General features: G+C 35.9%; 1 protein-coding gene and 1 non-coding gene across 2 annotated transcripts in view; both read right to left on the bottom strand.

The window, feature by feature from the left end:
• COG5 (component of oligomeric golgi complex 5) overlaps nucleotides 1–26045 on the bottom strand; it is a 313042-nt gene that overhangs the window by 193289 nt on the left and 93708 nt on the right. The window lies entirely within an intron of this gene.
• LOC111722071 lies at nucleotides 4370–4471 on the bottom strand. The gene has a single exon (XR_002771018.1). It is a non-coding gene; the product is annotated as a U6 spliceosomal RNA (small nuclear RNA).

The raw sequence follows: 26045 nt of genomic DNA, 5'->3' as shown, positions 1-26045 counted from the left end.
TGTGCCCTGGGTTTTATCCTCATCCATCTCATCAAGGACATCTTTAGGGAATTCTCCCCTCTTTCTCTTACATCATCAATTTTTTTTCTTGCTTGAACTATCCCATCAACAAATGGGATTTCTCTAGCTTAAAAAAAAAAAAAAAAAAAACCCTTTGGCATTTACTTCCAGTTACTATTAGTTTTTCTGATGCATTTTATAGCAAAATTCCTCAAATAAGTTGTTTATATTCTATCTAAAATTACTTTCTTCCCATCTCTCTTGAACCCCACTCTAAATAGGCTTTCATGCCTAACACAACACCTAAAGTGCTCTTTCCTAAAGAAACTTTTTTGTTACTATTTTAATGTATCCTTTTACTAAAGATACTAAGTTATATCTCTAACTTTGTATGTAGTGTTTAGGAAAACATAATCTTTATAAATTGAAATATCCAAAAATTTGGCAAAATTATAATAATTAATGGATTATATTATAATATTAAATACATTTAACTATATGTAACTATTAATTAGAATAAGAGATTATCATAATCTAATGTTATAGATTCTTTTGAGAAGCCTAAGTAGACTATTATATCATCAGCAAATAATGATAGTTTTGTTTCTTTCCTCCCAATTTTCTACTATTTTTCTTTTTATTGTCCTGTTAACCTGGCTAAGTTCTCTAGTATAATGATGTATAAAGTAGCAATAGTAAATATGATGCTTGTTTTTAGATTTTCACAATCAGATTAAGGATGTCCCCTACCATCTCTTACAAATCTACACATTTTTTAAAAGTATGTTGAATGTATTGAATACCTTTTCTCTATCTATTGAGATGTTTTGCTTTTTAAACTGTCAGTGTGATTGATTATTCCTATGTTGAATTAAATTTGCATCCTCAAAACCAATTTTTTTGTGATGCTGTATCTTCTTTAAACATTGTTAGATAACGTCCCTATTCCTCTTTCACTCCAAAAGCCAGGGTTTCAAAAATTTAGACCTAAAAGATAGAGCTTTCTGGATTCTCAAATTTAAGCATCCATAAGTAGGTCATCCAACCCAGGAAGAAAGCTGTTCCTTCATTTATCCATAAGGTTTCCAGAAAGCATAAGTGTATAGTGGTAGGGCCAGGAAAAAAATGTCTTTCTGATCTTGGACACATTAGTAAAATCACCACAGTGGTAAACAGATTGAAACTTCCTAGACATTCTCTCTCATAGTGAGAAAGGGCTGTACTTTTCCAGGATCTGAAAGACTGGGCAAATTGCAGTGGAAGTTCTGTGCCAAAAATGACATTTCAAAAATGATACAGAGTGGAAAAAAGGAGGTTGAGGAGAAAGAGGTAAACAGGAGTCTATGTTTGGTAAGATGAACTGCAAAGGGCAGAGGCCGGCCTGTTTTTGCTGGGGAGGAGCTCAGCTTCTAGGACCATTGTCATCAACAGACACTAATGACCTGAACACATATGCTCAGCCTCAAAATCCCCCATGAATTTTTTGACTCATATATCATTGTCTTTTAGGTAAGAAGGCATTTCATGTGTCCAAAATGATTTGTTGTTTCCCCTAGAAAACTGCTCCTCACTCATTATTCTCCATATCCATAAAAGGTAACATATACTAATTTACTTGTCTGTCCCATAAACATTCTCTTAATCTCCTTGAGAAGAGAAATGTGGCTATTGTATCTCTAGTGCTTAAAGCAAAATGTATAATAGGACATGGGAGAACTTCAATATATACTTGTTCAAATGAATTAATTACAAGAAGATTAATTCTCATAAGTCTTAATTTTGAATTCTTCAGCAGAAATCAGCAAAAGAATTGAAACTTTCAGCAGCTATAAGATAGTCTACTTTTAGTCCTTCTTCCTGGTAAAAAATGCTAAGGGCATTACAATATAATAAAAGATAAATATTTGGTCTTTGTGCCAGGTTCCTGGCACAACTCTTAAAACCTTTAGACTCCCTGGGGTGACACTGTATGTTAATGAAATGACTAGTAGCACTGGGATGGGGGATGGTCACCAAACAAATAAAAATATGATTACAAGATTAGAACTCCCCCAACTTCTGGAAACAGGAGAGGGCTGGGAATTTGATCTCCAGTGCCAATGATCTAATCAATCATGCCTATGTAATGGAACCTCCATAAAAATCCATAATCAATGGGGTTCAGAGAGCTCTGAGTTAAAAGAACACATCTTATAAACATCTCTTCCATTTGACTACTCCTGAGTTTTCTCTTTTATAATAAAGTAGGAATAATAAGTACTTTCCTGAGTTTGGTGAACCATTTTAATGAATTATTGAACCTGAGGAAAGGGTTGTGGGAACCCCCTGAATCTATAGCCCAGTGACAAGAAACATTAATGACAAGTTGGGACTTGTAACTAGCATCTGTAGTGGGAACAGTCTTGTGAGACTGACCCTTTAACTTGTGAGAGCTGCCACTAACTCCAGGTAGCCAGAGTCAGAATTGAACTGAAGGACATTCATCTAGTATTAGAGAGTTGGAGAGATAGTCCTGGAAAAGACACCATACAACTGGTGTCAGAAATGGTGTGAGTAAAAAGTTCAAGTGTGTATACACATGTTCAGCATGAAGCAGAAAAGGGGCAAGGTATAGAAAAACAGAAGGAGCAGTTCCTTCTATTAGCCCCACATGCACACACAGTAAGCAGGATCATAACAGGGGCACCTAGAATTGCTTTAAAGATTACAGTCTTGTAACACACAATTAGAGAGGAGAGTCACCATGTAAACGCCTCATTCACGACAGATTCCAATAAGTAGAGACTCCAATGCTAAAATTGAGAGGGCTTTGCCACTAAGAAGAAAGAATTTACCCACTGGGATTTTGCCAAAAGCTACTTCAACATCTTATTTCTTCCTTAAATTTAGAGCAGCCATCTACTTCACAATTCACCTGAGTGTGCTCCATTTAACCTTCAATTGGCCACTGAATGGATCTTCAGCAGAGTATAGTTGCTAAGAAGGAATGTCACCAGTCAATACTATTTTCCAACACCATACCACTTTCCTCAAAGTTCTAAGTAACAACAGTTTATAAGAAATTAAAACCCTTCCCTCTTTTTAGTGTCATTCTTCAACTTACCTTCCAAAGTATATAATGTTTCTATTGCTAAGCCTCTCCAGAATTCCATAGGGAGAAATGCTTCTTCCTGGCTTTCACCTCTGAAGATATTTACATTTCTACTTTCTATACTTTAATAAATCAATTGCCCTTCTTCTGTCATCTGCTTTCTACATTCCAAATTTTGTTCATTACCCTCATCTGCTGCATCTCTTCTTGGATTCTTTGTCCTTGTGGTTTCACACCTTTTCAGCCCTTCAGTGTCATTTTAGTGAACTTAAAGGAGAAAGTAAAAATAAATGTATATATTCAACCCAATATATTTGACCAGTAATCCAGAGCTTACATTTTAGTCAAGCTAGAATATTAACTATTCCCCTCTAACTACAAATGCTTGCACTTTCCAATTCCGTCAAACACCCTAATAAAATCTTACCTTTACATATTCAGTTCAAGTGCTAACTACACATAATACCTTTTCTAATCTCCCAAATTATAAATAATTTATCTATCTTCTGTATTTTCACAGTATATTACTTGTATCTCTTCTGGCATTTCCTTAGACCATATGTGCTAAATTTTAATGACTAATGCTCAAAACTCTCCCCCAATCCATTATTCTCTTCACTAAAACACTTCAGATTTTATCAATCAGGGAATAATTTTGTAAAATAGGTTAACTGTTAAAAATACAAATATTCCTCAAAATAATAAACCTATTGGTATGGATTAGTTTAATAAGACTCTTTTCCTTCTATCAAAAACTGATTCATGAACTAAGCAAATGTTTTATCTCATAGACAAGGAAAGAAAATCTTACACAATTTCAAGTACTGAGCATCTGGCCTTAATGAAAGAAAAAGCATGATATGGCTCTATGTCTTATAAGTAATCTGCAGGTATTAAAAAAAAAATCCCTTCAAATGCTCATATATAAGCATTCAAGGTAAACATCAGGCTAACAGCATGTCCCCAACATTCACATATATGCTTCAAGCTACATGTTACCTTCTAGAAACACAGTCTCACCTGAGGTTTAAATGAATTTCACCTTAAAATAAAAAAAAAAAAAAAAAGGTCCTTAGCTATACAGGGTTTTTTCTGGTTCCATACAACATGAAGAATTATTTTTTCCATGTCTTGAAAGTATGATGTTGGTATTTTTTTTATTTTTTATTAAATCATAGCTGTGTACACTGATGCAATTATGGGGTACAATATGCTAATTTTATATACAATTTGAAATACTTTCATCAAACTGGTTAACATAGCCTTCACTGCATTTTCAAAAATATGGAACACAAATTTGCGTGTCATCCTTGCGCAGGGGCCATGCTAATCTTCTCCGTATCATTCCATTTTTAGTATATGTGCTGCCAAAGCTAGCACATGATGTTGGTATTTTAATGGAGATAGCATTGAATCTCTAGACTGCTCTGGGAAGTATGGACATTTTAACAATGTTGATTCTTCCCAACCATGAGCATGGTTATGTTCTTCCATTTGTTAATATCTTCTGCTATTTCTTTTCTTAGGGTTTCGTTATTTTCTTTATTTTCCTTCACCTCTTTTGTTAGGTATATTCCTAGGCATTTCCTTCTTTCTTTTTTTCTTTTTTTTGTCCATTGTTGGGGAATCATTGAGCGCACAATGAGCCAGGTTACACTGCTTGCATTTGCTGGGTGAAGTCCCTCTATTAAAAGTGTCCCACTCCCAAGAGGTGTGTCACACACCATGGCCCCCCATCTCATTCTTTTTCTCTCTCATCCCTCCTCCCTTCACCATGTACTAGCATCAATTGTCCTCATATCAGAATTGAGTACACTGGATTCTTACTTCTCCATTCTTGTGATGCTTTGCTAAGAAGAATATATTTCAACTCCATCCAAATTAATACAAAAGATGTAAAATCACTATCCTTTTAAGTGGTGGAATAGTATTCCATGTTATACATACATCACAGCTTGTTAATCCATTCCTGGCTTGGTGGGCAGTTAGGTTGTTTCCACAATGTGGCAATTATAAATTGTGCTGCAATAAACAGTCTAGTGCAAATGTCCTTATGAGAAAATGATTTTTTTTCCTTCTGGGTAGATTCCCAGTAATGGGATTGCATGATCAAGTGGGAGGTCTAGTTTGAGTTCTTTGAAGACTCTCCATACTTCCTTCCAAAGGGTTGTATTAGGTTGTGGAGAGAAGGGAATACTTTTACACTGCAGTGGCACTGCAAACTATTCCTAGATATTTTATTTTCTTTGAAGCTACTGTGAAGGGATTGTGTCCTTAATTAGTTTCTCATTCTAGCTGTGACTGGCATATACAAAGGCTACTGACTTGTGGACGCTGATTTTATATCCTGAGACATTACTGTAGTTTTTAATCACTTCCAGGAGTCTTGTGGTTGAGTCTTTAGGGTTCTCTCAGTATAAGATCATATTGTTAGCAAAGAGGGGGAGTTTGGCCTCACCTGCTCCCGTTTGAATGCCCTTTATTTCCTTCTCTTTCCTGATTGTATTGGCTAGAACTTCCACCACTACATTGAATAGTTGTGGCAACAGAGAAGTCAATAAGAAAAGGGAAAGTTATACCACAGAATTTGTCACCAAGAGATATAATTTAGGATTACAGATTATTTGAGTAGATGGCAGACCCAATAACACACTGTAACAAAAGTGCCTCAAAGAATATAAATGTGAGATTTTAAAAGCTCACCAGTAAGAAAGAACAGGTTCTAAAGATACAATTTGAAAAATACTGTAATAAAACAGTCAACCTTGCATTTAATCTCTCAAGTTCCTAAATTCATATTTCTTAATTTCTAGCATGAGTGGAGTCTATAATATCTTTAAAAGATGCAGTATCAACGGTATTTCTTTGTTGCAGGCTTACAAAAAGAAGATAAGTTGTATTTCTTAAATGGTGTTAACTTCATGTTAAAAAAGAATTTCCTTCAGGAAAAACTACCCACAGAATAAGAGAAATTATTTGCAGAAATAACCCAAATGTCCATAAACTCATGAACAAATAAAACTATTATTTGGCAATAAAAAAGAATGAAATGCTGACATGACACATGCTACAACATGTAACAATCTTGAAACTAAATGAGTCAGTCACAAAACATTACATAGTATTCCATTTATATGAAATGTCCAGAATAGTCAAGTCACAGAAAGTAGAATACTGGTTGCCTAGGGTTGCATGGTTATGAGGGGGAAGGACAGTGACTGTTAATATGTATGAAGTTTGGGGGGAGGAAACAATGATATGTATTAAAATTAGATTGTGGGCCGGGCTTGGTGACTTATTCCAGTAATCTCAGCACTCTGGGAGGCCAAGGCGAGTGGATTGCTAGAGCTCAGGAGTTTGAAGCCAGCCTAAACAAGAGCAAGACCCCTAAAAATAGAAAAATTAGCCAGGCATAGTGGCACATGCCTGTAGTCCCAGATCCTCAGGAGGCTGAGGCAAGAGGATTGCTTGAGTCCAAGAGTTTGAGGTTGATGTGAGCTATGACACCATGGCATCCTACCTAGGGCTCTATCTCAAAATAAATAAATAAATAAATAAATAATGACAATAATAGTTTAAAGAAATAAAATAAAATAAAATTAGATTGTGGCTATGATGGTACAACTCTCTGAATATACCACAAACAACAGTACGCTTTGTTACATGATATGTTAATTAGATCTCAATAAGTATGAAAATTACCTCTAGTCAAAAAGAGATCTCCAGTGTAATGAAGTATTATGGTAGAGTAGAGACCTAAAGTTATCCTGCTAATAAAAAATGAAAATGTGAATAACCTAGTCCAAAAATTATTCTTTGTTCATGTTAATCTGATGTTTAAAAAAGGGGGGGGGGACAACCAAATTTCTTCTTAAAAATTCTCTTATTTTGTGGTTGATTCGATATCTTCCTCTGTCAAGGTAGTTCAGACTTCCTGTCATATTCATGTGCCATGAAGAATGTAGGCCAAATGGCAAAACGATGTTCCTACCCATCCTACTTACAGTCTCTGCTACAGCCAAACTAATACTACAGGTTTCATATATTCTTTACCCTCTTGCAGGTGAACTATAAATGAGACCTCCAGTAAGAAGGGCAGAAAGCAGGGGAAGCACTAGACTGATTTGTCTGTAGCAGACTTCAGATTGTGTACAAATTACATATTTTAGATCCAGTTACTGTAATAAAAATGAATTTGAGGTTTGCTTCAAACTACCCCAATAGACTTGACTATTACACGACATGGACCTATGAAGTGCCAACTCCATCACTATAAATATGGGTAGAAAATAGGCATATCATTTATTCCTTTGGTCCTCATTCTTAATCTCTAAAACAGGGGTCCTCAAACCTTTTACACAGGGGGCCAATTCACTGTCTTTCAGACCGTTGGAGGACTGGACTGTGGGACAAGTCGGCTGCTAAGCAGGACAGGCAGTGGTGGCAAAAACACCTGGAGGGCCGGATAAACGTCCTGGGTGGGCTGCATGTGGCCCACAAGCTGTAGTTTGAGGACGCCTGCTCTAGAATGAGGATAATGAATTAACTGGTCTCCTCTGTTGCTCCTTCCAGTTCAGTAAGTCTGTATATTCTACCACTCTAGTCTAGTCTAGCTAACATTTCAACACTCCCTTCCTCAGTAAACTGGCTGAGGCCACAGCAGCAAGTTAATCATATATTTAGGTTTATTTTTTACATTAAAAAATATATTTTTTTTTTTAGGTTTTTAGGTTAATAATAAACCATATTATTTAGGTTTATTTTTATAGAGTTTAAATTATTCGAGTCCATCTTATCACTCTTACCAATAATTCAAAGTAAAAAGTCATATAAAGTAGCATAGGCCAAATAGTTCAGAATTTTAAGGCTACAAGCTCAAAAACTAAATCAGTGGATACCTGCATTTTCCTTATGTTGTTTTCTTCACTTAGTCCAACTCAACACTTCAAAATTATACATGTTCATTTCATTCCCACCCATTTCATGAAACTTGGTCTTATTCTTCAAACCAGATGGTCTCTTTTGCACCTTCACATCACATTTTTAATGAAATAAAATTTCATTGAATACTGACCATATTAAAGTTATCTGTATACTTCTCTTGGCTTCGCTCACCCCAAATATCCAAATGCTGTACTAGAATTCTACAGAACAAGGGCTATGCTATTCCTGTAATACTGGAATAGCATTTTCCCCATAAGACACACAATCAAAATTGAATTAAATAAAACAATTGTTCTAGATAACTGAAAAGATAATTTTAAAAAGTACTATTCACAAGGAGTACTACCACTTTTTTTTGGACAGAGTTTCACTTTGTTGCCCTCAGTAGAGTGCCGTGGCATCGTAGTTCATAGCAACCTCAAGCTCTGGGACTCAAGAGATTCTCTTGCCTCAGTTTCTCAAGTAGCTGCGACTACAAGCACCTACCACAACACCTGCTATTTTTACAGAAGGGGGTCTTGCTCTTGCCCAGGCTGGTCTCAAACCTGTGAGCTCAAATAATCCACTTGCCTCGGCTTCCCAGAGTGCTGGGATTATAGGCATGAGCCAATGCGCCTGGCCAAGAGTACTTCTTTTTGGGTTGTGATACCCATACCTTGAAAATTACTTGGCTCGGTGCCTGTGGCTCAAGCGGCTAAGGCGCCAGCCACATACACCTAAGGTGGCAGGTTCGAATCCCCAGCCCGGGCCCACCAAACAACAATGATGGCTGCAACCAAAAAATGGCCAGAAATTGTGGCAGGCACCTGTAGTCCCAGCTACTTGGGAGGCTGAGGCAGGAGACTCGCTTGAGCCCAGGAGTTGGAGGTTGCTGTGAGTGTGATGCCATGGCACTCTACCCAGGGGGATAGCTTGAGGCTCTGTCTCCAAAAAAAAAAAAGGAAATTACTTATATCTCTGACATTAAAAAGTAGTAATAGGGTTAATAAATATCTGTAGAGTAAAAAAAAAAAGAAAACCTTCATAAGTCTTCATTTAATTTTTGTATAAAGTCAAGTATATTTTCAAAAACTTAACAAAGAGACAACAGCATAATTCCTCAAAATACAACTAAAGTAGCTTACACAGTAACCATAAAATACTTAAGATTACTAAACTTCTCTATACTAATGATGAGCTTACACAAACTGAAAGCAATTCTTCAGCACACAGCAACTGTTTCACATGGGTCTACTATCAATTCTATTTTAGACTCAGCTATTAAAAAGATGAATTGGAAAAGTGGCTAGCAAGTAATAATACTTTCATTTATTTCACTATTTTATAAATTGTTCCAGTTCATCCTCTCGTGCAAATAGAACGTTCTTGCTACCACAGAATAAGACATAAATCTATAATATTATTTATGATAACTAAAAATAATGGTATATGTTAAAAAGCATTAAATACTTAAATAATGGTAATACTGCTGCATCAATCATTTACTCATTCATTCATTCAGCAAATATTTATGGAGTAATCACGTGCTAGCCACCATGCTACAAGACACACCAATAAACAAAAGAGACACTTATACCCATGGACACAAGTCCTAAACCAGTCAAAAGTACAAAAAATCAGGGCCATTATGTTCAGCTACACAGACTGCATACTGCACAACTTTACGAGTACCCTTCATACAGTCTACAATGAAAAGCGTGCCCCTTGCAGTAGTGGCACTACTCAGCAACCCTTCTAAGAAGCCTTCCTAGAATCTTTATAATTACAGAGAGAGAAGCCACATTCATATGACGTGACCAAACTTGACTGGGTTAAGAACAATCATCTAAACCAACATAAACCAATGACAGCCTTCTATCATTCATTGTTCCTTAGATTTCTCAAAAATATCTTGGCTCGGCGCCTATAGCTCAACCGGCTAAGGTGCCAGCCACGTACACCTAAGGTGGCGGGTTCGAATCCGCAGCCCAGACCCGCCAAACAACAATGACGGCTGCAACCAAAAAATAGCCGGGCGTTGTGGTGGGCGCCTGTGGTCCCAGCTACTTGGGAGGCGGAGGCAGGAGACTCGCTTGAGCCCAGGAATTGGAGGTTGCTGTGAGCTGTAATGCCACGGCACTCTACCCAAGGGGACAGCTTGAGGCTCTGTCTCAAAAAAAAAAAAAAAAAAAAAAAAACTTAGGATCCTTAATCTTCATACAGCACATTCAAAAATTAGAAAGTGCTAGGACCTTCACGAAATATCTTATTTTCCTTGAACTAGCTTACGTTGATTTCTAGCACTGACATATAAAACTAACTTCAATTTTGAATAAATAACCTCAGTTTTAGAGAGGCTAAATAACTTGCCTAAAATTACACTGCAGACCTGGTACTCTATACAGCCAGTGAAGTATATAGAACTGACAGTCTGTCATCTTCGGCACACACATATTTTGTGGTAACCAACCTCCAACAAGATCTCCTTATGGTCCATGCTCCCTGGTAATCACATTCTTCTGTAGTATAATTTATTATTATCTCAGGGTTGGTCCATGTAACTAAGAGAATATGACAGACACGATGACAGCTGAGATTTGATTATAAAAGACATAAGAATTCCACCTATATACTGTGTACTCACGTGCTCTCATTGTCACTCTCTTTCTCCCTACTCACACTGGGCAAAGTGAGCTGCCATGTTGTGAACAGCCTTCTGAGGAGACCCTCTCAGTGAAGAACCAGAGCCTACCAATAATCACGTGTGTGAGCTTCAAACTGTATCCTCCAGCACCAGTTAGGCCCTACCTGACAGCTTTACTACCACCTCATGAGAGGCCCTGAGTCAGAATCACCCAGCTAACGTGCTTCTGGATCCTTGACACTTTGCATTACTCAGCTATTGCTGCCAATAACAAATTATAACAAAATTAGTGGCTCCAAACAATGTAACTTATATCTCATAGTTCTGTAAATCAGAAGTTCAGTGGGTTCAATTGGCTTTGCCTGCTCTGGATTTTTTCAGCAATTTGAAACCTTCAGATGAACCACATAGCCTAGATATATGCAAAAAATTTAAGAAAAAATCAAGTATATTATGAATGCACAAAATACATAGTATTTGTATAGCTACTAGTCTATTTTATCACTTATTACCACAAAATATATACAACCATACCTGGAGTCATTTGCAGGCAAATATAAAGATGCAATGTTAAATCATAGCTGCATAACATTAATAAGTACAAATTGTACTGGTATAATAATTTCATAGCCACCTTCTGCTGCTATTGCAGTGAGCTCAAGTATTATGATTATCCCCATAAAACACCACACAATTAATCATCTCCATGTAAACAGCTCAGTCTTTCCAGTGAATTGTGTATCACAGTAAAAAGTGATCTCTCATAGTACTTACATAATTTTCAACATGTATTTTTCATCATTTTTAGTGCAATACCATAAATTTTGAATAGAACCCATACAAAGTACCATCTAGTTATGTAGGAAGTGCTCCCAAGAAGCAGAGAAAAGTCCTAACATTATAATAAAAAGTTGAATTGCTTGATACGTACCATAGATTGAGGTCTGGACCTGCAGTTGCCCATAATCTCAAGATAATGAATCTACCATAAAGATCATCATAAAAAAAAAAAAAAAAAAAGGAAAGGAAATTTGTGAAGCCATTGCTGTAGCTACACTAGAAAGTACGAAAATCTTACACTTTTTGGAAAATGCCCTTTTATCTTCTGTTGAAAATGCGAGAAGGAGGGAGGGGGGTGGGGTCTTGGTGTGTACCACACCTTTTAGGGGCAAGACACGATTGTAAGAGGGACTTTACCTAACAAATGCAATCAGTGTAACCTGTACCCTCAATGAATCCCCAACAATTAAAAAAAAACAAAAAAGAAAGAAAGAAAGAAAGGAAAGGAAAATGCAGCTATTGGCTAGGTGCAGTAGCTCATGCCTGTAACCCTAGAACTTTGAGAGGCTAAGGCGAGACAACTTCTTGAGCCCAGGAATTCAAGACTAGTCTGAGCAATGTAGGGAGACCCTAACTCTACAAAATAAATTTAAAAATTAACCAGATGTTGTGGTGCATGTCAGTAGTCCTAGCTGTGTGGGAGGCCAAGGCAAGAGGATTGCTTAAGTCCACAAGTTTGGGGTTGCAGCAAGCTATGATCACACAACTGCACTCTAGCCCAGACAACAAAGCGAAACACAAAAGCCGAGATCTTGTCTCAAAAAAAGGAAAAGCAAAAGTAAAAGCAGCTTTTATGTGGGTGCAAGATTGCTGTAAGAAAAGCATCCCTAAAGCTAATATGATTTCAAGAAAAAGTCATTATATGACAAGTTAAAGCAAAAGAAGGTAAAAGATCTAATGCTGGAGAATTTAACAGCAGCAAAGGATGGTTTGATAACTTCAGAAAGAAGTCCAGCTTAAAAGAATGTCAAGATAGGGCGGTGCCTGTGGCTCAAGGAGTAGGGTGCTGGCCCCATATGCCAAAGGTGGTGGGTTCAAACCCAGTCCTGGACAAAAAAAAAGTCAAGATAATAGGAGAAGCTGTTTCTGCCAAGCAAGAGAAAACATGTGTTCCCAGACACAATTAAGAAAATCTTTGGAAAAAAAAAAAAACAAAAGAAAATCATTGAGGAAAAAGGGTATCTCCCTGAACTAGTTTTTAAAGCAGATGAAGGTGACCTATTCTAGGGGGGAAATGACACATATTTAATAAGAGAAGCAAGCACCAGGATTTAAGGCAGGAAGTGATAAGCTAACACTACTGGTGTTTTTTTTTGTTTATTTTTGTTTGTTTGTTTTGTTTTGGGGCTGGGTTTGAACCCGCCACCTCCAGCATATGGGACCGGCACCCCACCCCTTCGAGCCATAGGCACTGCCAAACACTACTGTTTTGTGTAAATGCAGTCAGATTTATTATGATAAAGACTGCCCTTAACTATAAAGCTGCCAGCTCCCAAAGCTTGAAGAAAAAAGATAACCACTACCTGCCAGTCTTTTGGCTGTATAACAATAAAACCTGGACAACAAGAACATTTCTTCTAGATTGGTCTTATTGCTACTTTGTTCCTGAAGTCAGGAAGTACCTTGCCAATAAGGGAATAACGTTTTAAGTTCTTTTGATATTGAATAATGCCTCTGCCACCCAGAACCCTATGAGCTCAATCCTGAAAATACCTTCTTGCCCCTAAAAGCAACATCTCTAATTCACCCTCTAGATCAGGGGGTCCTAAGGACCTTTAAGGTTCATTACACACGGTACTTACTCTATGGAAATAATTGTCCATGATAGAACCACAAGAGAGAGAACATCATGAAAGTCTGAAAGGATTACACCACTGATGACACCATTGATGACATCACTGTTACAGAAAAAGCTGGGAAAAGTATCAAACTCAGAACAATGAATCCCTGCTGGAGGAAAGTCCATATGTTGTGTGTGACTCCACAGTATACATGACAGGGAGGAAAATGTGGAAGAGGTGTGGATGTGGCAAAAAAAAAAAAAAAGCAATTTGGGAAGGGTTTCAAAATATGGATCTTGGAGAAATTTAAGAGCTAAAAGATACCAGAGGAATTGAAATGACTTAATGAAGAAGAGTGCTTTCTGAACCACTGCTAGATGATGAGGAAGAAGATGCAAAAGAAGCAATGCCAGAAAACAAACTGACATTAGACAGTCTGGCACAAGAGTTCCAATTATTCCTGTCTGCTTTTGACTGCTTTTACTACATGGACTCTTCTATGAGACAGGCACTGAAACTAAAGCAAATGGTAAAGGAGGATTGGACCAGACCATACAGAAACATTTCTGGAGAAATGAAAAAGGGAAAAAAGTCAGACAGAAATTATCATGTATTACCAAATATTTCTGTAAAGCTACACCAAATGGACCTGCCTCTCCTGCCTCCCCCCACCTCCCCCACCCTGAGACAGCAAGACCAACCCCTCCTCCTCCTCTTCCTCTTCCTCCTACTCGATGCGAAAAGGAGGATGAAAAATCTTTATTATGATCTACTTCCACTTACTGAATACTGAATAAATTCTCCCCCTTTAACTGTCTTCATGACATTTTCTTTTCTCCAGCTTACTTTATTGTAAGAATATAATATATACCATTAACATATACATAGAACACAAAAAATACATGTTAATCACCTATATATGTTACCACTAAGGCAGTGATTCTTAACTTGTGGGTTGCAACCCACAGGAATTGTATTAAAGGGCCAAGGCATTAGGAAGGTTGAGAACCACTGCACTAAGGCTTCTGTTCAACAGCAGGCTATTACTAGTTAAGTTTGGGGGAGTCAAAAGTTGTATGTGGATTTTAGATAACACAAACAGTCCCCTACCCTCACACTGTTTAAGGGTCAATTGTACACTTATCATCATTCTTCCCCAAACCATTCCTCCTAAGAACTGTAACTCAGAATAGCCCTACCACCTACTTAATTTCCCAGGTCAGCCCTACTTCTCTCACCAAAGCTTACTGCTTCTGCATGTCCTACTTTGTTTCATGCTAAATGCTACTCCTCTAATTCTTACCACCATCCATTCTTGCCTAGCTTACTGGGTTTTCCTATCTCTAATTATGTTTCTATTAATAGTATTCCAATATACTTGCTGTCAGAGTGATCTTTCTAAAAATGCAAGTCTGATTGCATTACTTTCTTGAATGCAATCACCATTGTTCTTCTATCAAAGTTCAAGGTTTCTAACATGGCTTGCATGATGGTTTACTACATATCACTCAACACTCCCCTGTGTCCTTCTTCCTTTGTGTTCCCCACCTGTACTTCCTTCTAGGAAAGGCTGTACCTTTTGTATGTGGCATAGTTTCATCAATCTGGAGTGACCTCATGCAGCTAATACCTGAATATCATTCATGTTTCAGCTTCCTCTAGAAAGCTTTCCCTAATCATTTTCTTCTTATATTTCACAGAACATTATACTTTACCCAGTACTGACCTGGATATAGATCTATAGAACAATAGAGAACCAAGAGATGAACCCAGCTACTTATCATCATTTGATCTTTGACAAGCCTATCAAAAATATTCAGTAGGGGAAAGACTCCCTATTTAACAAATGGTGCTGGGTGAACTGGGTGGTGACCTGTAGAAGACTGAAACTGGACCCACACCGTTCACTATTAACAATAATTGATTCTCACTGGATAAAAGATTTAAACTTAAGAAATGAAACTATAAAAATACTAGAAGAGAGTGTAGGGAAAACACTTGAAGAAATTGGCCTGGGAGAATATTTTATGAGGAGGACCCCCTGGGCAATTGAAGCAACACCAAAAATCCATTCCTGGAAACTGATCAAACTAAAAAGCTTTTGCACAGCCAAGAAAACAGTATGTAAAGCAAACAGACAACCTTCAGAATGGGAGAAGATTTTTGTAGGTTATGCTTCTGATAAAGGTCTGTTAACTAGAATCTACCAAGAACTCAAACTAATCAATAAGAAAAGAATACATAACTTCATTTCTATCTGGGCCAGGGACTTGAACAGAAACTTCTCTGATAAAGACAGGCACATGGCCCACAAACACATGAAAAAATGCTCATCATCCTTAATCATCAGAGAAATACAAATTAAAACCACTTTAAGATATCATTTAACTCCAGTAAGATTAGCCCAAATCACAAAAATCCCAAAACTACAGATGTTGGCATGGATGTGGAGAGAAGGGAACACTTCTACACTGCTGGTGGGAATGCAAGCTAACATAAACTTTTTGGAAAGAAGTTTGGAGAACACTCAAGGAACTAAAAGTAGCCCTACCATTCAATCCTGCAATTCCTCTACTAGGTATATACCCAGATGATCAAAAATTATTTTACAACAAAGACATTTGCACCAGAATGTTTATTGCAGCCCAATTCATAATAGCCAAGACAAGGAAACAGCCCAAGTGCCCATCGACCCATCAATGGATTAACAAATTGTGGTATATGTATACCACGGAATACTATGCAGCAATAAAAAAGATGAAGACCTCACATCTTTTATGTTTACCTGGAAGGAGCTGGAACATATTCTTCTTAATAAAGTATCTCAAGAATGGGAAAAAAAGTACTCAATGAACTCAATACTACTACAAAATCAATATATAACCATCTACACATTCATACGAATGGCAAAACATAACTATAGTCCAGAAAGTAGAAGGGAAGAGGAGAGACAGGGAGGGGGGACATGTGAGGAGGGAGGGGGGACATGTGAGGAGGGAGGGTATTTGGCGGGACCTCACCTAATGTGCATGCTGCAATGGTATATTTCAAAACTATTAAGAAATAAGTATAATTGTGATGGATGTGTTACTTAGTTCAATGTAAACATTTCACATTGTATATCGAAGCAGTACCCTGAACCCCATAAATGCATACAAAGTTATGATTTAATAAAAAATAATTTAAAAAAATAAAAAATAAAATGACCTGGATAATCACATCTCTGCAAGATAAAAGTTAGCAAGAATTACAGCTGAAAATATAAGATTCAAATCTCTCATATTAATATGGTTATTTTCAACAGATATAAACAACAGAAACTTCAAGTCTTCCCCAGTTTTTAAATGCAACTCTTGAAAGGTGCTGCGTATGACATCAATAACGAGAATCTAAGAAATACAGAAAACTAACCAGGATGAAATTGAGAAAGCAGGCAGGGCAAAGCTAACATATTAGCTAAATGACCCCTTTCATGAACATTGCAACACCAGTATGTGTTTCATACTCTTGTCTCAAATAAACAAATTACTATAAATCAAGGGATCTTCCAAGATGCAAGAAACACTCAAAACGTCAGATGTTAAATTACCTAATGTTTTCACAGAGCAATTTTACCAGATTACATAAGTCAATGTGATAACAGCCTTATTGGTCTCCTTTCTAAACCTAGTGAAACAATTGTATTTTTAACTTATCTGAAATATCTTCATTACATCACATGTTCAAAAGGAGAGCACAATATGGCACAAATTTTGATTCTACTAGTATAAGAGTTCATCTGTAATTCAGCAGATTAAAATACTTTACACAGCTATTATTATCCAAATAAATGCTCTTTATTCTACACTAAGTACTCTCAAAGCCAAGTATAATGTCAAACATGCATTTGAAAATATTAAATTACTATGTTACTAATCCTTCCAGATCATTTATATCATCTTTCTTCAATTTCAAAGCATTCTTAGAGATACTGATATACCTGAAAGAGCTAATTCAAAATCAATTTGATCAAATAGATAAAAGACTCATTAACGGTGCTAATTTAAGTAAAAGACCATTTCAAAACTATCCCAATATAACAAAAAGATGAAATTAAAATTTAGGACACAAGCAATTACAAAGTAATAGCATAAATAACTGAAAAAGAATAAAAAAATAATTGCACCTAATAAGATATCTAAGCATACAATATAACTAACTAGTATGAGAAAACCACTTAAGAGAACAACCTAACATAAATACAATCCTTGAAAGCTTAAAATGCTTTCAAATTTGAAATTTAACTCCGAGAAAATGACATGAAATCTGAAAAGTAAAATCTACAGATGGAAGTCTAGTACTGTGTGTTTTACCTCTGGGAGTTGCAGGCTGCACCATGATTCTATTCTTACATTACAAATCTGTTGTGTGGGGAGCGGGGGAGGAATAACTGTGTTACAGGGGAAAAAGAATAGAACAAATTGTTGTAAGAACATGTAGTTTTTTAATGTGTCTTTATTCTTTACAAGTAACCTTATTCTTTAAATGTTTTTTTTTTAATATAAATGGACTCAACTATATTTAAAACACCTAATACCCTTTATATTTCTTAGTATAAGAATGATCCTGGAGAAGCCACTGTTACTTAACTCATATTATGGTGGGGTTTTTTAAAGTCATATCATCATAAGAAAAATGAAGAAGGGATTCTTTTGCATTTTTCCTTCCCCAACATAAACCAAAACACCAATGTGAACCACTGTCAAGGAGAGGCGAGAAGAGCAAGTGGTTAGGACAACAGCTGTGTTGAAGCTCAGAAAGGACATGCGTTGGCAGATTTGTGAGGTGATGCCTGCAACACAATGTGCCTAGATCTAGTCGGATTCCTAAATTAAAAAGAAAAAAATCTGTACTTGATGTTTTGCCTTTTAGAGTTATTTCCCTCTCCACCACAGAACATTTTTGCTTGAGATACTCTTATATGTCTTAATATGTGGTCACTGGGGAGGGGGGGAGCTATTAATTTAATAAGGAAACCATGGACAAGACTGACTCATAAATAAGTATGCATCATTAAAACACTTTATAGATATGTACTTTATTACAATTTAAAGGTAATTTTTTTTTCCATTTGCAATTTAAACTCAACTAAAAGGACTTAAGACAAACTGTGGTGGTGGATGGCATAAATGTAAAATTTAAAGCAGCAGGAGTAAAGTGAGAACACAGAAATTATGCACAGTTGGAAGAATGAGGGAGCAAAATGGAACAGGGAGTGAATGAACAAAGAAGAGGAAGAAACTAGGAACCCACAGAGTGGGTTTAAGCTTAAATAAAAGGATAGGTATACATCTTCATTTCATGTAAGAACAAAAGATGGATAAATAATTAAAGATCTAGGTATGCTTTTAGATGAGATACACAGGAAGCAAAAAGTTGACAAAATGTAATCTTGTTTCTGCAATCAAGTAAGAGGTAAGGTCTTCAGATAAAAATGAGAGAGAGGAGGCTCGGTATCTGTAGCTCAAGTGGCTAAGGGGCCAGCCACATGCACCAGAGTTGGCAGGTTTGAATCCAGCCCTGGCCTGCCAAAACAACAATGACAACTACAGCCAAAAAATAGCCAGGCATTGTGGCAGGCGCCTATAGTCCCAGCTACTTGGGAGGCTGAGGCAAGAGAATTGCTTAAGCCCAGGGGTTGGAGGTTGCTGTGAGCTGTGATGCACAGCACTCTACCTAGGTGATAGCTTGAAGCTCTGTCTCAAAAAAAAGAAAGAGAGTGAGAGAGGGAGAAGGGTCCTTAAACAATGTGGTGGTGGTCTTTATCAAGGGTCAACAAACTAAAGGCCTATGGGCCAAACTGAGCCCTCAAGCTAAGAATGTTTTTATATTTTTAAAGGGTTGAAAAGGGAAACATGTGATGTAGACTACAGACGGACCATGTAGCCTGAAGTATCTATTATCTGCTTTTTCACAGGAAAAGTCTGCTGACCATTGGCCTATGTAACACCTATGAGAGAGAGAAAAATGACTAGGGATTAGAAGGCGTAAGTTTGCAAAGGCATCCATTCTATAGCTATGTGATCCTTTCTCCAGCAGTGTGATCTTCTCCACCAACAGGAAAAAAAATAAGAGAAATACTTATGAAAGAATATTGTCCAGGGCAGGTATTTCAAACACCAAAAATCAGAATTACACAATACAGAATATTACCGGCTTATTGGCTCTAACATAAGAAATCAGACATAAAAAGTAAAACAATAATCAAAGATTTCAATAACTGTAAGATAGCAGTAGACGAAATGCCACAAGGTAGTTTATAACTAATTGCTTAAAGACAGACCATGATAATTTAGTCTAAGAACAGATTTTAAACTTCTACTTCCTGCCTAAAAGAGTAATTGGCATAGGATTCGCCCTCACATCAGAAAAACCGGACAAAATTCATGAAACTACTGTTTTCAGACACTAGACAATTGGCAATGTAGGACTGTGAAGTGAGTGCTATGATCATTCTGGCTTTCTGCTAAATATGCTTTTCCCTACGATGTAAGGGGAAAATCCCAGCAAAATAAAATCGGCTTAATGAATTAGAGGGACAAATTTAAGTTAAAAGCTGAGGAAGCTGAAATTCTCAGGTTAGAAAAGAAAAAAATAACCTAAGCAGATAAACAGTTCCAGAAAATTCTACATAGGATCTACTGCAGAAAAATGTAAATAGAGAAACAGTTCAAATACTAAGTACAAATGGTATGTAGTAAAACTCAAAAAGGTCACACAAAGAACAACTACCAAAACTACCAGTTTGCAAACTGATCAACTCTCAAACTCAGAAAGTACTGCAAAATAGTCTAGATCTTGGAAAACCAAAATGAGAAGATATTATTGAACCTGAGAGCATTCACTATGGCTCTATTAAGGATTATGCCTTAATAGCTGGGCTAAAGTGGGCTTAGAGTGAAGATTTTCTAAGGGTGTCTGAACACAGTTTTAAAAACAAGCATAAAAAAGATCAGGTTGATCCACAAGTAATCTAACTGCCTGACAGAACACAGAGCAACATTCAATAAAGAAAGATAACAAAATCTATTCGGTGTCCAAATACTACAACCAGTATTCAACTGAAAATGCTTAGAAACACCAAGATGCAACATGATGATAGAATCAGATATTAAAACATCTATTGCAACTATGTTTTAAGAAAAATATGAATAAAAAATAGAGAAATGCTAACTCTAAAAATTAGTAGGATAAAACTTATAGAGCTGAAAACCCCAATATTTAAACTGAAAAATTCTTTAGAAAGGTTTAGCAGATCAAAAGGTACAAAAGAAAAACAAAAGATCAATGATTCTGGAATGAGATCAAGCAAAAATACCCAAATTAAATGGTAGCCACAAAAAAGAACAAAGTCTCTGTGACATGAGGGACAATACTCAGACTCTAAAATACATGTTATTGAAGGTTAAAAAGAGAATAAAGATGTAAAAAAGAAAAAACATTTGAGGAAACAATAAAATCATTTTTTAAAATTTGATTTTTAAAAATCCCCAAATAAACAAATGCCAGCAGGAAGAGCAACACCACCACCAACTACAGATTTAAGAATATTAGTGAGCCCCAAGCAAGGAAGGAGAGTACAGAAATGACACCCAGGAATATCATGATGAAACTCTAAAAGCTCTCCAGAGGAGACAGCAGAGGGGAAAAGACACATTACATCACTGAGGAACTAAAGTAAGAATGATCATAGTAGACATCTAATCAGAACCTATGCATGCTGAAAATTAAAAGATCTTTTAAATGATAGAAGAAAAAATGTCAGTATAAAGCAATATGAAAAGTGAAAGTAAAAAATGAAAACACAAGGAACACATTTTGACAAGAAAAGCAGAGAAAAATGTTGCTAACAATCCTGCAGTACAAAAAATGTCACAGTTTAAGTTCTTTACACTGATGGAAAATAATACCAGAAGGAATCTCTAATGTACGAAAAGAAATAAAGAGTGCCAGAGTTATAAATATATAGATAAATATGACTTTTAAAAAATTTGTTTGAAAGACAATTCGTTGTTTAAAACAAAAATAGTAACAATATATTATGAAGTAAAAAACAGCACAAAAGATGGAAAGGGAATAGAAAGCATGGAAATTATACTTCAGTAAGGTTCTAACATTACACATGTTGTGACAGATAACCTGTAAGTAGATTATGGTAAATAAAACGTGTATATCAATATCATAAAACCTAAAACAACCACTAAGAAAACAGAAACTATAGCAAAGATGTAATGGAATTGTAAAATTACTTAATCCAAAAGAAAGTAGAAAAGAAAGAAAAAAATGAACAAAGAATATATGGAACAAATAGAACAAATGAAGGTAGAAAAGACTTAAACCTAATTATATAAAAATTCCAGTAGAACCTCCACAGTTGACCACCTCCCTACAATGACCACCTTTATAAACTGACCTAATTTTCATAGACTAGACATGCACCACATGTACATTTCAGTACAGTAGGCCTAGTTCCTTATGTTGACCACCTCCATATATTGCCCAGCCTGTTATAGTCCCTTGGTTGGTCAACTTATAGAGGTTCTACTTTATATTAAATGCAAACTTATATTTATATTATTTATATTAAATGCAAGGATTAAAAGACAAAGATTAAATTGGATTTTAAAAGCAGAAACAAATCAGCAGTATCTACAGAAAATACAAAAAAAAAGACACTGATAAGTTAAAAGCAAAGTATAAAAATAACATAATGTATACAGGGTGTCCATAAAGTTCATGTGCAATTCCACGTGAACTTTATGGGCACCCTATATGAACTAAAACATGTAGAACAAACCTAGAATAGCTATATTGATATCAGAAAAGGATGATTATTAGAGATATAGACATATATTTCACAACAACCCAAATGTACATGAAGCAAAAAATGGAGAAAGCGAAAGAAAAAACTGACAAGCTCACAATTACAGTTAAATATTTCACAATTCCTCCTTCAGTAAAAAGTTAACTTCATTTAAAATGTCAATAGTTAGCTGGGCATTACGGTGGGTGCCTGTAGTCTCAGCTACTCAGGAGGCTGAGGCAAAAGGATTGCTCATACCTAGGAGTTTGAGGTTGCTGTGAGCTATGATGCCATCGCACTCTGCCCATGTTACCAAAGTGAGACTCTGTCTCAAAAATAAATAAAATAAAATAAAATAACATGTCAACAGAATAGTAAATAGACAATCAATAAAACCAGAGACTTTACAATATTATCACCAACTTAACCTATTTAACCTTAATAGAATACTACAGAAGGTAAAAAACATGTTATCTTTAAGAGTACACAGAATATTCATCAAGAATGACCAGATTCTGAGCTATCTAAACAAATTTAAAAGAACTAAAATTATACAAAGTATAAAGTCTGTCCATAATATAATTAAATTAGAATCAATAACATAAAAACGTTTTCAAAAATTACCAATATTAAAAACTTGGGAAACATGTTTAAATAACCCATGGATTAGGAAAAATACACTAGTAAATTAGAAAACATACTGAACTAGGTAATATAATAAACACCCAAAGTTGTAGGATGTAGGCAGATCAGTACTGAGCACATATTAGGAAAAGACATTTTAAAATTAATGAAAGAGGGGCAGCACCTGTGGCTCAAAGGAGTAGGGCACCAGCCCCATATGCCAGAGGTGGTGGGTTCAAACCCAGCCCTGGCCAAAAACTGCAAAAAAAAAAAAAAAAAAAAAATTAATGTAAGAAACTTTCAGCAAAGTCAAGAAGAAAAGGTAAGAGCAAAAAATCAATAAATAGAAAAAGTACACTAAAAACATTGTTCATTAAGAACAATGAAACTAAGAAGCTCATCTACAAATGGTACTTTACGCTGGAAGTGAGAACAACATAACCTAATTATTGTACCTTCATATTAATCTTAATAAAGTTTTTAAAAAGAAAAATAAATTTAAAAAAGAACAATGAAACCAAAAACTAGTTATTTGTAAAGATTAATAAAGCTGATAAACCTCTGATAGACAATACGTATCGCCAAATATTCAGTAATGAAAGATATTATACCGGTACAGATCCATTAAGTATTAAAATACAATAAAGAATATTAAAAAAAAATTGATGCCAATAAAGTTGAAAACTTAAATACTACACACAAATTATTTTAAAGATACATACCACCAGAACAGACACAGAAAAAACAGAAAATCTGAACCTATTATCTATTAAATAATTTGAATTTAAAACTATCATTAAAAACTTTAAACATAAAACCTCCTGGCTTAAATGTATTCTCTAGTGAATTCTATCAAACATTTAAGATTAATACTGATCTTACAGAAAGCTTTTCAAAATTAAAGAAATATTTTTCAATTCATCTTATGAGTCCAGCATTGCTGTGATTTCAAAATCAGACAAAAACATTACAATAAAGGAAAATGACAGACCAATATCCCTTTTGAACACAAAGGCAAAAGACTTCATCAAAATAATTTCAAATAAAATCATGCAATATTTAAAAGGATAATCTATCAGTAACAAGTAGAATTCACCTCAAAAATGCAAGGATGGCTTAATATTAGGAAAAAAAAAATCAATCTATATAGTCCTAGCTACTCAGGAAACTGAGGCAGAAGGATCGTTTGAGCCCAGGAACTTGAATTTAGTCTAAGCAATATAGCAAGACCTCATACCTTATCAAATAAATAAATCTATGTAATTTACCATTTTAATAGATCAAATGAGAAAAACCGTATTAATACTCAGTAAATGGAAACAAAATTTTAAAACTTAATATACATTCCTACTAAAAATTTTCAACCAACTTAGAAAAAGAAACTTCAGCAAGCTAAAAAATAGAACCATGAAAACCGTACCTAAAATATCAAATTTAACAGTGAAATGCAGTGGGTCATGGAAGCTCATGCTGGAAATTCCAGTACTTTAGGAGTCTGAGGTGGGAGTTTGAGACAGCCAGACCATGTCTCTATATAAAATAAAAAAATCAGCCAGGCAAGGTGGTATATGCCTGTAAGGTAAGCTACTAGGCTAACCTATTAGTGAAGAAGGATTCCTTGAGCCCAGAAGCTCAAGAGTGCTGTGTGGGACCTATGATGGGACCAAAGCAGCACTCTAACCTGGGCAAAAGAATGAGACCCAATCTCTAACACCAACAACAAAAAATAAAAATAAAAACTGAAAGCTTTTTGCCCCAAGATCTGGAAAAAAGCAAATCTATCTCCTTTCACCATTTCAACTCAACACTGTATTTGTGATCCTTACTATGGAAACAAGGTAAGGCCAAAAAAAGGTATTTAGATTGAAGGTGGCTCAGTGGTTACGGTGCTGGCCCCATATAAGGGTGGTGGGTTCGAACCCGGCCCTGGCCAAACTACAATAACAAAAAAATAACCGGACATTGTGGTGAGTGCCTGTAGTCCCAGCTACTTGGGAGGCTGAGGCAAGAGAATCGCCTAAGCCCAGGAGTTGGAGGTTGCTGTGAGCTGTGATGCCACAACACTCTACTTAGGGCAATAAAGTGAGACTCTGTCTCTAAAAAAAAGGTATTTAGATTGAAAAGGATGACATAAACCTCTGTTCATTCAACTATAATTCTATGAAAAGAAAATCATAAGGAACCAAGAAAAAGAGAATAAATGAGCTTACTAAGATCATAAGTTTTAAGTTCCATATAAAAAATCCAATTGTACTTCTTTACATAAGCAAAATCAAAAGTTTTAAATAACATTTTTAATAGGAGTCCATCATTGTCCAGCTTGACATACATGTGTTAAGACCTCTACACTACAGAAAATACAGAAAAATACAAACTATAATATTTCTGAGAAAAATTAAAGATAACCTAAATAAATGGAGAGATTAAGAACCATTAGTGAAATAGGCCCACTGAATCTACAGATTCAGGCTGATGCCAACCCAAATCCAGCAGGTATTCTTTGGCTTCTATGTAAGATGTAGAAAACTAGAAAGAACACAGCTTGCACTCTGACAACAAGAAAGAACAAAGGAAAAATAATCTACAAATAGAAATTTTTCTTGAACTCATCAGAGAACTGAAGTTACAACGCAACCAATCAACCTAAATTCTAATGAAAGACAGGTGCCTTCTAGGACATATGGGACATGAGCACTTGCAGACCTGGGAAAGACAACACTAGACACCAATAAAATAATTCAGCTAATATTGCTAATGAATTGCTAAAGGTTGAGTGTGTGCTAGCAATAAAATATACAACCCACAAAGTCCACATGCACAATAGGAATTTGTACTCATTCACAGACCTCGTCAGACATTCACCAAAAAAAAAAAAAAAAAAAAAGAATTTGTACACAGTGAAAGGCCTGAAAGAGCGTCCCTCATGGTGCTGAGAGAAAGGCATAAAAATCTAGCCTGAATTCTTTCTACCACCTTTAGTACTTACATCTCTGAGGGAAGGATAACAAATCCTGTCATTCTTTGGATACTGCTGAAAACCCTTTAGAACTAGAAAGAAACAGGAAAAGAAAAAAAAAAAAAATTCTATAGCCCTGTGAGAGAAAAAGGAATTCATCCCACAACTGGAAGGAAGGGGAGACATTGAGAGGTTCCCATTCCCACAACTCAAGATACAGTGGTTGCCCAGTCTATTACAGTGGGTGTGTTGCATATTTGATACAACAATGAATCGGAATGGAGATGGTGGCAATCTGGGAGGTACAAGCTTGAGTGAGCCAGACTGTCTGGCAGCTGCAATTT

This window comes from Otolemur garnettii, unplaced genomic scaffold (assembly GCF_000181295.1).
Source record: "Otolemur garnettii isolate 467f Iridium unplaced genomic scaffold, OtoGar3 scaffold00005, whole genome shotgun sequence".
NCBI classification, from domain to species: domain Eukaryota; kingdom Metazoa; phylum Chordata; class Mammalia; order Primates; family Galagidae; genus Otolemur; species Otolemur garnettii.
This window is presented reverse-complemented; position numbering and strand designations above follow the sequence as displayed.